The 16223-nt window shown below is 32.9% G+C and overlaps 1 protein-coding gene across 5 annotated transcripts in view; it reads left to right on the top strand.

Annotated features, from left to right (window-relative positions):
- The window catches only part of KANSL1L (KAT8 regulatory NSL complex subunit 1 like), a 128495-nt gene that overhangs the window by 16253 nt on the left and 96019 nt on the right, over window positions 1-16223 (top strand). The gene's annotated exons all lie outside the window — the stretch shown is intronic.

Genomic DNA, 16223 nt, shown 5'->3' on the forward strand with positions numbered 1-16223 from the left:
CAAAAATAGCAAATTAAGTCCATATAATGTAGTTTTTTGTTTTGTTTTTACATCAATACTTTGATACATTGCATCAAGTAGTGTCTGTTTAAGCGAAGTGATGTGGAAGATTTTTAGTAACAGCATTTAAAGTAGTTGCATGCACTGTACTTGGCACGTGCTTAGCACAGAGGAGGCTCTTAATAAATCATTGTTGACTGGATCACTTATAGAAATTGGCTTTCAGTTATGATAAAAGGTTAAACTTAGTTTCTGTTGGGTCAGTTTATAAAGTTGTAGCTCTAGTTCTGTCACCAAGATTTTTTAATGTCATATATTGAAAATATATGATGTTCCAATTTTCAAAGAGGTTGGATTCACTTTAAACATGGAGATTAGGAAAGTTGTCCATGAAAGAGATAGCACCTAAAAGGAGCAAGAGAAAATTGAGAGTTCAAGAACATAGAAGATCTGTATCACTAAAATAGTTGACCTTGGGTTAGGACCGAAGAACCAAAGATAGAAATGTCACAGCTTGGAAGCAAAATATAGGTTCAAGAGAACTGGAAGTATAAGCATATATATATATATTTTTTAAGTTCAGTGAATCTCAGTCTCATAGTTGGCAGACTCTGGAGCTTGACTAGATTCCTAGCAAAACTTTAGAACATGTCTACATTGTTATCATGATTCAGTTTAATAATTTCATTGTAATAACAAAGTTCAATTTAGCTTTCATCCACATTGACATTTAGCTTTTTAAAGTGATTGAAGATAAGCATTATTGTAGTTTCTTTGTGGTATCTTTATTCTAATTTCATTTTCTGGAAAATATGCCTGGATGCAGTATGGAACATTTCCTGCTTCATTGTCAGCCAGCATTAGGATTAGTGCCAGTTTACATATTTGTAGTTTGCTTTTTTTTCATGGCAAGTTTATAGATTTTTCTATAGAACTTACAGACTGCACTTTCTGAAATCTCTTCCTGGGTCTCTATGTGAATGTTGATGCTATATGACCTAGTTTTCACTTCATTGATGGCAGATCTTTCTTCACTTTTTTTTTTAAGGAGTCTTCCCACCAAAGACTAGGTCAGAAAAGCTAAAACTTGCTATTAAAAGGCTGATTAACAAACATGTAGTAAAGGATATATTAATCATAAGGTTTCAAAATAATTTTATCAATAAGGTCATGCCTTTTATTTCCTTTTTTGATAAGGTTGCTAGACGAGATTAGAGGAGTGCCATAAAATTTTTTTCATTCATTTCACTAGTGTCCAACTCTTCATGTCACCATATGAGGTTTTCTTTGCAAAGATGCTGGATGGTTTGCCATTTCCTTCTCTAGATCATTTTGTAGTTGAGAAAACTGGAGCAAACAAAGTGAAGTGACTTGCCCTGAGTCCCATAGCTAGTAAATGTCTAAAACCAGATTTGAACTCATGAAGATGAATCTTCCTTCTAGGCCTAGCACTCCTTCCACTGAGCAACTTAGCTGCCTTTTAATCTTTGAATATGATAGTAATATTAGTAATAAATAACATAAATATATAAAATATGAGTTATAATATTAATATTAAACAATAATTATTAAACTATGTTGCCTAATACTTCAGCAATGCACACACATGACTCGGTCTCAGAAGACATCTAGTTTTTATATAAAGTACTTTTGATAGTTTGCATCAAGTTGTTAGTGTCTGTCTAAACAAAGTTAAATAGATTTTTAGTAACAGTATTTGTAGTTTCATATACTGTACTTGGCATGTATATAGGCATTTTTCTCTTAGTTCTTAATTTAAAAAGGCAGATTATTTAAACATATTGTTCCTTTTTAAAATAAATGCAATTAAAGCAGTCATAGATTAATTTCTTTGATTGATTTTTCTCCCCCCACCCCTCATTTTTATAGTTCTTTTACCTTTGTTATAAAAAAGATTCCTTGGTCATGATCTTGACTTTTACTTTTCAAGTAACATTTGCTGGTTGAAAAAGGAAATGTATTTGCTGTTTTAACTTTGTAATTTGTTCATTTAACAAATGTTTAAGTGCCTACTTTTTGTATTAAGTACCAGGAGAAATACAAAGATCAGTAACATGGTTCCTGTTTTCTTTTAAATGTAAGTTAATTACTGTATTTTTAAAATCCATAGAATTTTGGTTATTTATTCATGGACATTACAATGTGTTTTGCATCCCTAGCCTCTAACAGTGTATTGCCAATCATAGGTACCTACTAAAAAATATTCATTTGTTTAACAGATAACTTCATAATCAATAGAAGAGGGTCAAACGTAATTGGGAATCATTTAAAAATTTTAGATTTTAGGTATAAGCCACAAATTATTATCATCTGAACTTGCTTTTTTTTTTTTGATGGCCGGGACATTGATGTTTTTGCCCCATTTCCCCCACCTAAACACAGCCTAGACTTCTCTGTGGTTGGCACTAGATTCTCTAGAATTAGAGGATCTAGAGCTGGAAAGGACTTTCAGATATGAGCTTGTTCATAACTAAGATGGATGTTTAAGTTCCTAGAAGGGAGGTGATTTGACAAAAGTCGCAAAAGGTAGTAAATATCAGTGTAGGGGTTTGATGCAGCTCTTCTGTCTCCAAATCTAGGAGTCTTTTCAGTCACACATTATGTACTACAATGCAAGTCATGTTTTACCTGGAATAATATAGTAGTATTAGGAGGAAGTAACAAGTGAGCCAAGAAGATTTTTGCTGGATTGGGTGAGGAGAGGGATAGAATTGGAAATGGTGATGTAAAAACAAAAACTATTAATAAAAATTTTAAAGCTCAAAAAGGAAACCAAGTGAAAAGCTTTAGCATATAAGGAAGGTTTTGCATGCTCTGGCTTGCAAGGAATTCTTAGATCTTAGAATTTCATAGCCTATTCTTTAGATAAGCTCTGAGATCATAATAAATTAGAACTTGGCACTGCCTTCTTGAAATATGTTTGAATAGTGTCACCGAAGAGGAGGAATTTTAATAGTTCCATACATGTGTCTACAAGACATTCTCAACTAGTCTTTCCCTTTCTGTATTAATTGCCAATTAACTTTCTTCTGCCTTTTTTGTCTTAATATATAAAACTAAAAGCTCATACTAAACTTAATTCTTAAAATACAGCGTGTGCACATATGTGTGTGTGTTTGTATTGGGTCTTTTAAAATTATATTTCTTAAAATCAAAGTATGGCATCCAGTCTTTCTGGAATCCTTAGAGGCAACTAAGGGGTACCATAGTACACAGTGTTCTAGGCCTGAAATCAGGAAGATTTGAGTTCAAATATGGTCACTAGGGCTATATGACCCTAGACAAATCACTTGAAATCTGTTTGCCTCAGTGCCTTCTGTTATAAAATAGGAATAATAATAGTAGCGCTTACCTGCTAGGCTGTGAGAATCAAATAAGTTAGTTGTAAGAGTGCTTAGCACAGTGCCTGGCCCATGGGATGTTATATAAATACTTGTTCTCTTTCTTAGGTAAGAGCTCAATCCTCAAAGTAGAGCCAATATATTTAGCAATAAAGCAGTCCTTAAGTAGTAAGCAACAATTTAAAAAGTTATTGGGGAACTCCTTGGGGTAACTATTCACCCTATTTCTTACAACATTACATCTTCAATACAATAATATAACATTAATAATATTATGTTATTGTAAACATATATTAACATATAATGCATATATCAATAATTGAATAAAAACATAATTACAAAAATATTGTGTTAATGATATACTATAAATAAGAATATGTAGCATTTCTATAAGGCTTTTTTACAAAACATTTTACAAATGTTATCTCATGTGAGCCTCACATTAATCCTGAGAGATAGGTGCTATTATTATTCCCATTTTGTGGTTAAGGAAACTGAGATAGAAGTTAATTGACTTGTTCAAAGACACATTAGCTCAAGGTCACACAACTAGTATGTGTTTGAGATAGAATTTGAACTCAAATCTTCCTAATTCCAGTTGTAGCACTTTATCCACCACCATACCCCATTGCTTTTACTTGAGCCAGTATATGGCATGTCTAATTTAGATCACATAAATGTTTATTGATTTTTTGAATTTTAATTTACTTTTGTATTTTGTATTCATTATTTGTTTCTTTTTTCTTAACCTAACCAAGCTACCCTTTAACAGTTCATCCCTACTGAATATCTGTAGGAATAATAGCTATGATTTAACTCACAGGGTAACAACTCAAGTCAGCATTTCAAGGGGCCAACCTGCCTTTTTTATTATTATGCTGTTTAAACCAGTATCACATTATTGAGATCATAAGATCACATAAGCAGATTTGAGTTGGATGAATTCTTGAGCTGAAAGCTATATATTCCATCCATTTACAGTAATTTATATGTATGTACATCTATATATGTAGGTATTTTAAAATAGATTTTGTTGATATCTTTTGTCTTTACACCACCTACATTTTTGAGAAGAATAAAATCCTTTGTAACAAAGAATAAAAAGGAGGAAAAAATCAGGCTCAATAAAACTTATAAACATATTGATAAAATCTGACATTTGCAATGTTACATATTCCTGCTCACCAACCATTGCAAAGAGAGGAAGATGCATCACATTATGTTTTCATTGCAATTTGAATTGTTTTCCTGTTGCTGCCATTTGTATTGTTATTCTTAAATCTACTTCTTTACTTTTAATCAGTTTATAAGTTTCTTCCCTTTTTTTCTCTTTCTCTTTTTGGTTTTTATAGTATAGTAATATCAATGAGCATCTTACTTTGTTTCAAGTTCCTTGGTACTATAAATATTTTGGTATACGGTTATCCCTTACTATATCGCGGTTCACTTATCAGGGTTTCGCTGTATCTGGGGTTAAAAAAAATGTGTGTATATATCCAATTCCATATACAGGAGTTACACTTATCATCTCACACTATTGACTGATGGAATGAAAGGCAACCAACCACAGCACTGTGTTCTATATCCTGGACACTGATTGGCTCAGTGTAATATAAGTGTGGAAAAGGTTTGTAGGAGAGTGGAAAGGGTTTATAAAGCCTTAAAATATATATTTAAAAAATATAAAAATGCTACTTTGCATATTTTCACCTATAGCTGGGGTCTCTGGAATGTAACTCCCACAATAGGTGAGGGATCATTGTATACAGGATTTTTTTCCTAATGAATGATCTTCTTTAGGCATATACCCAGTAAGTTTTTTGAGGTCTTGGAGTTTGCATATTTTAGTCACTTTCTTTGTATCATTTGAAATTGTTTTCCAGCTGATTAGACCAATTCAGAGTTCTACCAACACTGTGTAGGTATGCCATCAAGTTTTATTTATCACTCATCAGTTGGTATTCATTTTACCTTTAGAATGAGACCTCTTTAAGCATAGGAAATGTCTTTACCTTTTTTGTTTTGGTATCAAAATCACTCAGCACAGTACATGACATGTAGTAAGTCTTTAATAAATGTTCATTAGTGATTGATTCATTCATCATTCTTCTAAATAAATTGCTAAATTAAAGATGCCCTCCTACTAAAAATTTGTATGTAGAGGGAGATGTTAAAACTCTTAGTGAATCAGAATATTGTGTATCCATATGATGGGATTATCTAGTTCCAAACTCCTCCCAAAAAAACAATTTTTAGCATATAGTCACTCTGCCTCTGTTTGAATATGTCTATTGATGGGGAGTTTACGACTCTGAAAGACAATCAATTACATTGTTAGACATATTAGAAATTCTTCCATATTTTGAATCCAAATCTTTATTATACTACTGCCTCTGGCTCAAAAGAACAAATTAAGAATAGTAAATAGGAATTTGGCATAGGGAGCTAGACATCTAGAAGCATTAGAATAGAGCAGGGTCAAAAACCAGATAATGAGTCAAAGGAAAGTGTTGTACATGAGACACAGGATTGTCTATACGTTGGTAATAAGACTAGAGAATAATTTCCTATGCTAAATTCTATAAGCATTTGTGTGTTTTTATCATTCTGAGCTTCTAGCACGGTTGTCAGCTTTCTTTGAATTTATTTTTGGCTTTTGGCAACTCCCAACCTCATTGTTCTTTGGGACAAATGCTTCAGGCACCTTTCCTTTAGGCAGGAAAACAGAGACCTCCTGCTAAGACCAAGTATTGTCTTTTTCTTTTTTTTAATTTCATTTTTATTTTCAGTTCCAAATTTTCTCTCCCGCCCATTACCCATTATACATATGAAGTAATGGAAAACATATTTCCATATTAGCCATGTTCTGAAAAAAAAGCAAGAAAAATAGAGAAAAAATATGCTTCAGTCTGTATTCCAAGTGCATCAGATAACTCTCTGCAAGTAGGTAAAAAATTTTTTTTTATTGTACATCCTTTGGAATTGTGGCAGATCATTGTATTGATCAGAGTTACTAAGTCTTTCACAGTTGATTATCTTTATAATATTACTTTATACATTACTTTCCTTGTTCACTCACTTTACTTTGCATCCATCAGTTCCCATGAGTCTTCTCTGGTTTTCTGAGAGAACTTGTCTCCCTTGGCATTTCTTAAATAATATTTCATAAATTATGCTCAAGAATGGTTAAGATTACTTCACAGCTCCATGAAAAGTGACTTAGTGTACCTATTTTCCCACATTACTTCCAGCATTTGTCATTTTCCTTTTCTCTTAGATAATCTAATGGATATGAGATGATAATTTAAAGTTGTTTTAGTTCGCATTTCTCTAATTATTAGTGATTTAGAGCATTTCTATCTGACTTTTGATGTTCATAGTTTTTGATCTTTTATCAATTAGGGAGTAGGTTTTATTTTTTTATAAATTTGGGTCTTTTCCCCATATATTTGAGAAATGAGACCATTATCAGAGCAACTTACTATAAAGTTTTCCCATTTCTCTTTTAGTTTTAGTTTGATTTTTTGTAAAACCTTTTTAGTTTAATGTATCTTCCTCTTACTGTTCATGAACTTTTACCTGATCATCGATCTGACAGGCAATTTCTTCCATACTCCACTAATTTGCTTAAGATATCCATTTTTATATCTAAATCCTGTACTTGTTTTGAGTTTATCTGGTTATATAGTGTGAGATGCTGGTTTCTGCCAGACTTCTTTTCAGTTTTCCTAGCAGTTTTGGTTACATAAGTGATTTCTTAGCTCAATATGTGGGATCTTTGGGTTTATTGAACAATAGGTTACCATGATCATTTGTTTTTATATTTTGTGTATTTAATCTATTCTTTTCATCAACCACTATAATCCAGAACCAAATTGTTTTGATGATTATCACTTGGAGTATAGTTTGAGATCTGGTACCAGTAGGTCCTTTTCCTTCACATCTTTTTCATCAATTCCCTTGATATTCTTAATCCTTTGTTCCTTCAGATTGATTTTGTCATGATTCTTTTCTAGCTCTTTAAAGAAATTCTTTGATAATTTGATTGGTGTATCACTGAATTAGTAAATTAATTTAGGTAGTTTCACTTTTATTATATTGCTTCAGCCTGCTCATGAACAATTAATATGTCTCCAGTTATTTAGATCTGTATTTTGTGAAAGGTATTTTATAATTATGTTCATATACTTCCTGTAAGATTCTTGGCAGGTAGACTCACAAATGAAATTTCTTTTTCTAACTCTTCTTGCTGAGTTTGATTGGTAATATGTAAAAATATTGATGATTTGTATGGGTTTATTTTTATGGCCTATAACTTTGCTAAAAGGTTTTAATTGCTTTGCTAATTTTTAGTTGATTTTTCTAGGCTTCTCTTAAGTATACTATCATATTATCTGCAAAAACTGATAGTTTTGTTTCTTTACTATATATGGTTATTCCTTTAATTTCTTTTTATTGTATTATTGCTAGAGTTAGCATTTCTGTAAAATATTGAATGATGATGAAGATAGTAGATAGCTTTGCTTCACCCCTAATCTCATTGAAAAGGCTTATCCCCATTATTGAAATTACTTTGTCTTGGTTTTATATTTTACTTATAGAGAATATATATATATATATACACATATATTTATATATATATATATTCTATTTATCATTTTAAGAAAAGCTTCATTTATCCCTATGCTTTCTGTGGTTGTTTTTTAAAAATAGAAATGGATGTTTCATTTTGTTAGAAGCTTTTTCTACCTTGTTGTTATAATGTTTTTATTATCAGTATAATTATCCTTATAGTTTTCCTTGTAGTTTTCCCAATATTGAAATAGCCCTTAATTATTGTATAAATCCAGCCTGATCCTATGTTTATGATGTATTGCTGTAATCTTACTAAGTATTTTATTTGCAATTTTTGCATCAATATTCATTAGAGAAAATTGTTTTGTAATTTTCTCTCTCTGGTTTGCTCTCCCAGTTTAAATGCCAAAACCATATTTATGTCATAAAAGGGCTTTGGTATGATTCCTTCCTTATTTTTTTCTTTTCTATTTTTAAAGAAACTCTTTATCATCTATTTTGGAGTCAATACCAAGTATTGGTGCCAAAGCAGAACAACAATAAGGGCTAGGCAATTGCATTTAAGTGATTTGCCCAGGGTCATACAGCTAGGAAGTATTGAAGGTTAGATTTGAACTCAGGACCCCCAGTCTTTATCTAGTAAGCCGTCTTAATTGCTCTTTTACCTATTTTATTTTTTCAAACATTTTATATAGTATTAGAGTTAATAGGACTCACTTGTAAATCTATCTGGTACTGGAATTTTTTTTCCTTAGGGAATTAATTTATGGCTTATTCAATTACTTTTTCCCCAAGAGGGTTATTGAAGTCTTTTATTCCCTCTTCTGTTAATCTGGACAATTTATATTTTTGAAAATATTCATCTACTTTATTTAGATTGTCAGTTTCACTGTCACATAATTGGGCAAAATAGTTCCTAGTAGTTGCTTTAATTTCTTTTTCTTTGTTTTTTTTAATTTATCCTTTTTATTTTTGATACTGTTTATTTGTTTTCTTATTTTGAAAAAAAAATCAGAATTTCCTATATTTATTTATAAAGTCAACCCAAGTTTTATTTATGTTTGTTCAAATTTTTAAAAAATTTAGTTTTATTAAACTTTTCTTTGATTTCTAGGATCTCTATTTTGGTTTTAAATTGGATCTTTTCTAGTTTTTTTTTTAAATTTACATGTCCAGTTTGTAGATCTTCTTTTTCTCCTTTTTTATTGATATTTAGAACTGCTTTGGCTACATCCCACAAATTTTGGCATGCTATCTGTTGTCATAAACTTTAATAAAATTATTATTTCTGTGATTTGTTCTTTGATCCACACATTCTTCCTAGTACTGTCTTTACCAAGTCTCAAACACCTCATTTGGAGTGGGAAAGTTTGATCTGACAATGTGTTTAGACCTGGAAAAAATTCAAACTGTTATCTCAGACCTGGATCCTTCCTCACCTTCTACCTTCCTGACTTAGGGATTCAGTTGCCACACTGAAGACCATAAGTGAACCAGCACTTTGGTATCAGACTTGACACAGAATCTAGTGCATGATCCAAGTTTAAGGTATCTTTTTTTGAGGGAGTGGAGTGAATGGATGGAGAAATTGTATAAAGGTAATATAATGAGGTGTTAAAGTTTCTTTTTTCATCTGTTAAGTCCTTGAGGATTGTTTAAGAAATCATTTTGCTGTCTATCATATAATTTTTCACAGAGGAAGATTCAATTAAAGGATTCTCTAATGAAATTTTAAATATAGCATCTAAGTCTTCATTAATCAGTCATGATGAACTTGTATATATTATAACATTTTAACAGTTGATTTATGTGTAAATCACAGAAGTTTCACTGGTTCCTATTTATTCACTTTGTGTTACCATATACATCAAGCATTTTCATGGGAATTGCATTTTATTACAAACATTAATTAATTCTAATGTGCTTTTTAAAAAATCAAATTCAATTTTCAAGTATTTCATTCAGATAAATGGATTTTTTCTATTTTGGAATGTTATTTGTAAAATACTATTTTTATCAGATTTATTTATTATTAATTATTAGAAATAATATGAAGTACTCTGTGGGATATCCTCTGGGTTCGCCTCATTCTTTACCATCTAAGTATTGAATCTGAGCTTGTGCCCCTGGGGAACCAAACCTTTAATCTGAACATTGACACCAAACTCAATTCTTTGTGACCAAAGAGGTAACTTTCTTCCCACCATCACAAGACCATAGGAAGCAGAAGCCCTAATACCAGGTATATTTGCAACTGCAACTGCTTAATTCTAATATTTCAGAGTCTCCATCTCCTAGGGCAAAAATGTCCTTTCCTGCTATTCTTCCCTTCTACTCATTCTCAATATTATTGATTCCAACTACTTTGCAATCCTTTTTCTTTTCTGTGGACCTCTTAATCATGAATAAATTTTCCTTTGTCTTTGACCTTTTTGCATTTTCAGATTGAAACCTTCCTGCCTTTGGAAGACAGTGAATCACTGGCCATCCTCTCCACTGCTGATTATCCCTTTTCTCATGATGAATTGTGCCAAGAGAAGTTGGCATTTTCTTTGCTCCACATTGCAAGTTCTAGATCCTTTTTCTGTTAACATCTTCCAAAAGTCTTTTCTTCCTCAAGGTTCACTTCATTCTTCTATAACAGTTGATCTACATTGCTATAATAGCCTGGCCTCCATGTCACTTTCTCTTATTTCTCAAGGAATCCAATGGTTAGCTCACAGCCATTTTTCCATTCCGTTCTGTATTCTATGAGTTTGAACTCTGAAAATGTACTCTTATGATGACAGTTTCCTGTTCCTCTCCAATATCTAATCTTTGTCTAAGCCACAGCCACTAATTCTTCCATTCCCCAACTGTATTCATAATCTATCACCTCTGCTCTCACGTTACTTTTTTTTAAGTTTTTATTCTGTAATTATTTAGTTCAACTGTATACTATTTTCTACCCTTGATCTTAATATTTTATCTACCACCATTCTGGTCCTGCTAGTCCTCAAACTTGGATTATTGTGTTCATCCGCTTTCTTTGTTCATGCTCCAGAGCTGCTAAAAATTGCTAGAGGAAGTTATTTTATTAAGTTAAATGGCTACAATGCTTACTATAAAATCATATTATCTGGTCTCAATTGGAGCCTTACTGATATGCAGTAATACTTTTAGTCTTCCCTAAATGACCTATCCATTCCCTTTCCCAGTTAATCGGACTTTTCCTTTTCAAACCATTAATAATAATTCCTTCTTCTGGCTTTCAAGATATTCTTGCATTTCATTTTAATGAGAAAAAGAGTCCATTTCTTGGGAAATGAACTCTACCCTAAACCATACATCAAAATCCTTCTACATCTCCCTCTATCCTGGCCTCCTTTACTCCTCTCTCAGAGGAAGAATCAGCACCTGTCAAAGCTCTCAATCCCATCTTCTCTCATTTCCTCCAAGAGCTTGCTTCATTGATCATTCCCAATGCCTTATCTTCAGTTTCCCTCTATCTACTGACTTTTTTTTCCCATTGCCTATAAACATGCTCAGATCTACCCAATCCTTTAAAAAGCTTCACTTGACCATGTTGTCCCCTCCATTGTTCTATATTGCTTACACTGCTGACATCTTAGAAAGAACCATCTATATTCCCTTCCTTGCCATTCCCTTTTTTCTTAAACCTTTAGAATTTGAGATTTAACTTTACCACTAAAATTGCTTTATGTCAGGTTAAGAATGCTCTTCAAATTGTTAAATCCAGTGGTATTTCAGAAATCCTCATCCTTTTGGACTTTCTGAGATTTCTTACAATGTTGACTTTATCCTTTCTTGCTCCCTTGGATTTGGTAACATTTCTTTCATCTTGTTGTTCAACCTTTCTGACTACTACTTCTTTAACATTTTTGCTGGATGACCCCCATAGTGAGGATGTTTCTCAGATCTCTCTCTTGCACCCTTTTCTCTCTGTGATTTCTCCCTTGCTATTCTCTCAGATTTCCTGGGTTTTTCATTTATAAAAATTGACTCCAAAATCACATGTTCACTTCTGATTTTTATTCTGGACTCTAGTCTCACATAATTTACTACCTGCTGGAATTCTCTTGAATATTCAAACTTGGACATGATCAAAATAGATCTGATTGTCTTTTCCTCTAACACTTCCTTCCAAATTATCTTAGTTAGTTCTACTGAGTGTATCACAATGTTGAGGAGAACCTCATCACCTAAACTTGTAATCTTGGAATTATCATTGACTCTTCCCCTTTTTTCTAATCCCTTTCATGTAATTAGTTACCAAGTTTTGTCCTTTCTATTTCTATAGCATTTTAAACATCTGCTCCCTTCTTTCAATTCACACTACCACAACTGTATTTTAATTCTTCATCACCATCTGGTTTGCTGTATTGACCTCCTAATTCCTGCCTCATCTTGTTTTTCTTCTTTCCTCTCTCCAATATGTTTTCCATGCAGCTGCTAAAGCAATCTGCTTAAGGCATGGAACCTCTTGCTCAAAAGCCTTTAGTGATTCCACACTAAAATACACAGGTGTATAAGTGCTCTGGGAGGACTAGCACCTCTGGCATGAGGGCTTGCCAAGTTCTTTTCAGAGCTTTGGTTGTCTGTCTCTCACATGTGTCACCAGAAAGATGTAACATGCACAGCAGTCATTACATACTTTTTTGGCAGAGAGGGTAAAACCAGGTTGAGATTAATCTGGATTTGAGGCTTCAAATCCATCAATGACTAGGAGGATCTCTACCTCAAGCATATGAAGATTTCCTCCAGTGGAATGGGCAAATGGGAACAATGTTGTTCTGACGACAAAGGTGATAGAAGCAGAACCCATTGTATCCTGGGGCATCTCCAGTCGTCCTGACTTTTATTTTGCAACTGGGCTTTCATGTGAAAGAGCAATTTAATTTGTGCTGCTTGGCTTCATAGGGTTGTAAGAGGAGCAATAGGCAGACATTGCAGAGGAACAGATTTATACTTGAGGTATGATTAGAAATTGGTCTATTTCAGGGAAGAGAATTAGGTTCTCTCCCATAGACTTTCAGAGGGTTAGATGATTTCTGCTTGAGTATACTGAACAGGTCATGTTTTTTTTTCAGTTAATGGACTGGATGTTCTTTCAAATCTTTTCCAACTCTGAGATTCTGGAGTTCTATAATTCTGGATGAAAAATACAGTTACTCATTTAACCTACTTAATGGTAACATCCAAATAATTGACAACTCTTATTTGCTGATATCATAAAAAAGGAGCTAAGGTCAGGTTTTTTATGTAAATATCTGGTATTTTTGTGGTTTCCTCTGGGAATGAAATGGGAAATGACATTTGATTGATCATAGAAGTGTGAAGTATTCTGAATGAATTTGTTTTTCATGAAGACAAACATTTAAGAAAATTATTTCATATTACATTTTTAGGCTTGATACATCACCTTTCCCCTTGGAATATATTATTTGTACTATTTATATTTTTTCCTCTTTCAACACCTAGCACAATAATTTTTTGAGAAGTAGCCACAAAACAAACATTTATAGAAATTTCTGTTATTATTGAACCAACACTGAGGACAAAAATTAAAATAATTTAATCCCAATTGGCATTAAATATCAGCAGTATTACAATTATTTTCTTAAAGCCATTCTATGCCAAGTACTAAAGCATTTAATAACAGAAGATAAGAATGTTATCCTTCACACCATAGGGACTTTATAAGAGTAACTCTGAAGTAAATACTCTGCTTTACATTACTAAATTTGTTATCCTTGTAAGACAGAGAAGAAATACCTCTGAAATAATGATCTCTTGAATCAGAGGAAAAATCAATGAACATTTTAGGGTATCTACTTTGTGACAGACTTCTCACTATCTGTCATTCCCACATCCAAGCTATTGCCAAGATTTGTGAAATCTACTTTTGCAACATCTCTCAAATATGCCTCCATCTCTTCTCTAACACTGCCACCCCTGTAATGCAGTCTCTCATCTCACACATTGATTACTGCAATAGCCATGTAATAGTTGGGCCTGCCTACCTCAAATCTCCCTATTCCAGTCCTTCAATCAGCCATGAAAGTGATTTTTCTTATGTGCTGGTGTGACCATGTCATCCTCGTATTCAATACATTCTAGTGGCAACTTGTCACCTCCAGGATCAAAAACCTTTTGTTTAGTGTTCCAAAGCCTTCATAACCTAATAGCCCTTCCCCCATACTTTCACAGTCTTTTTACAACTTATACTTCACCACTGGCTCCAAGAAGCTATAGCATACATAGCAGCTACACTTCAGTAAAACCATTTCAGGAGATGGGTAAACCAGGTTGAGGGTAACTGACAGACAATGTCTACTCAAAACATGTGAAGTCTTCCCCCAGAAGACTAGGTGGATGAGAACAACTTGGGCAGACACATTGACACCAACGTCATCTACTACCTCTTAGGCCTTTACCAGTGGTCCTGATTTTGTCTTGCTATTGGGCTTCCTCTACTATGGAAGAGATAGTGAAGCTGATAACTTTGTGTAATTCTGCCTCACTTAAATTCAGTTTACATACAAATCAAGACATTACTCCATATCATTTGTCCTCAAAAACAAAAGACAAAAAGCAACACCACCACCTCATACCCTACCACCTACTCTTAGATCCAGTGACATTGGCTTCCTTTCTGTTCCAGGAACAAGTCACCCCATCTCTCAGCTCTAGGCATTTTCTTAGGTTCTATATCTGAAATGTCCCTCAGATCTGAAGTTTTCTCCTTCTTTATTTCTGTTTCCTGCTTAGCTCCTCTGACTTCCTTCAAGTTCTAGATAACAGCCTACCTTTTATAGGAAATCTTTCCTAATCTCCCTTAAATCTAATGCCTTTCTTCTTTTAACTATTCCTATTTATCCTATATGTAGCTTGTTTGTATACATTTGTTTACTTATTGTTTTCCCCATTAAAGGACTGTCTTTAACTTTTTTTCATACTTAATAAATGCTTATTGACCTACTAAAAGAAGTAAATGAGAGTCTCTTCTTTGTAACTAAACCACATATTTTGTCTTTTTCTGATGAGAACATGACCATTTTTAAAATCATCTTTGATTTGGCCAAATCTTTAAATCCAGTGTTCTCTTTGTCCTGTCATGCTGTTTCATATCCACTTATTTACATAAATTCTCTAGGGAAAGTAATCATTTTATTGTATATTATTGTCATATTCTTTCTTTGGACCTATTTTCATGTAGAGGCAGCATTGTGGTTCAGTGGATAGAGCATTGGACATGGACTCACTAAGACCTGAATTAAATTCAACCTTTGACATTTACTAGCTGTGTGACCCTGAGCAAATCACTACCTCTGTTTGCCTTAATCCACTGGAGGAGGAAATGGGAAATTACTGTAGTATCTTTACAAAGAAAACCCCACAGAGTACTGGGATGCTGTGGCCCACAGGGTCATGAAGAGTTAAACAAGACTGAATAAAAATAGCATTTCTATGTTTAGATTGAACAGATTTGGGTTATAGCTGAGGCTTTGATAATCTTAGTAATTCTGTCAAATTGCTATTATTTTTCCCCACACCAACCATTTCACAAAAAGGACTTGGGGGGAAAAATCCAATAAATGTACAAGTCATCTACTAAAGCAAACTAATAGCAAAAAGGTACAGGAGAAACCTTTCCCCAAGTTTAGTATACTTATTTTCACATGCCCTGTTTTTTTTTTAATTAAAAGAGGGCTAGGCATTAACTATTTTATATCTAAATCTTATAAACTAGTGTGGATATATATAGCATATTTTCTATAACCAGTTTCATCAATTAAACAGTACAGAGGTCCTATAGAAACTATTATAATAGGATTAAACAGTAGGAGTTATTCAGAATTTAGAGAAACTTTTGGAGTTGAAAGCCAAGGAAGGCTGACTACTTATTGGGTATATTTTAACAGGTTTTTATTTAAGGGTGTATATTGTACAAGATGACCACTGACATCAGTTCCGATTCTAAATTTCATGACTCTGAGCTTTGACAACAAATATGTAGTTTGAATTTTCATACTTGGCTTGTTTAATAGCCTAATTAACTTAATAAGTTTATGCCTATTTTGCCTTAAGATGTGTGCAGAAGACTTTATTATGCCTTGCTTAAACAATTTAGATCTAGTATAGATCAAATCATATACTTGAAAACTAATAAACAGTAGAAGACTGAATTGAATTTATAATAAATTATTGATATCATGGTCTGAGTTTTCTGCCCTGGTTTATTCTACTATTATATTTAAGGAAATTATACATTATAGAATACTA

This window comes from Monodelphis domestica, chromosome 8 (genome assembly GCF_027887165.1).
Source record: "Monodelphis domestica isolate mMonDom1 chromosome 8, mMonDom1.pri, whole genome shotgun sequence".
NCBI classification, from domain to species: Eukaryota; Metazoa; Chordata; class Mammalia; order Didelphimorphia; family Didelphidae; genus Monodelphis; species Monodelphis domestica.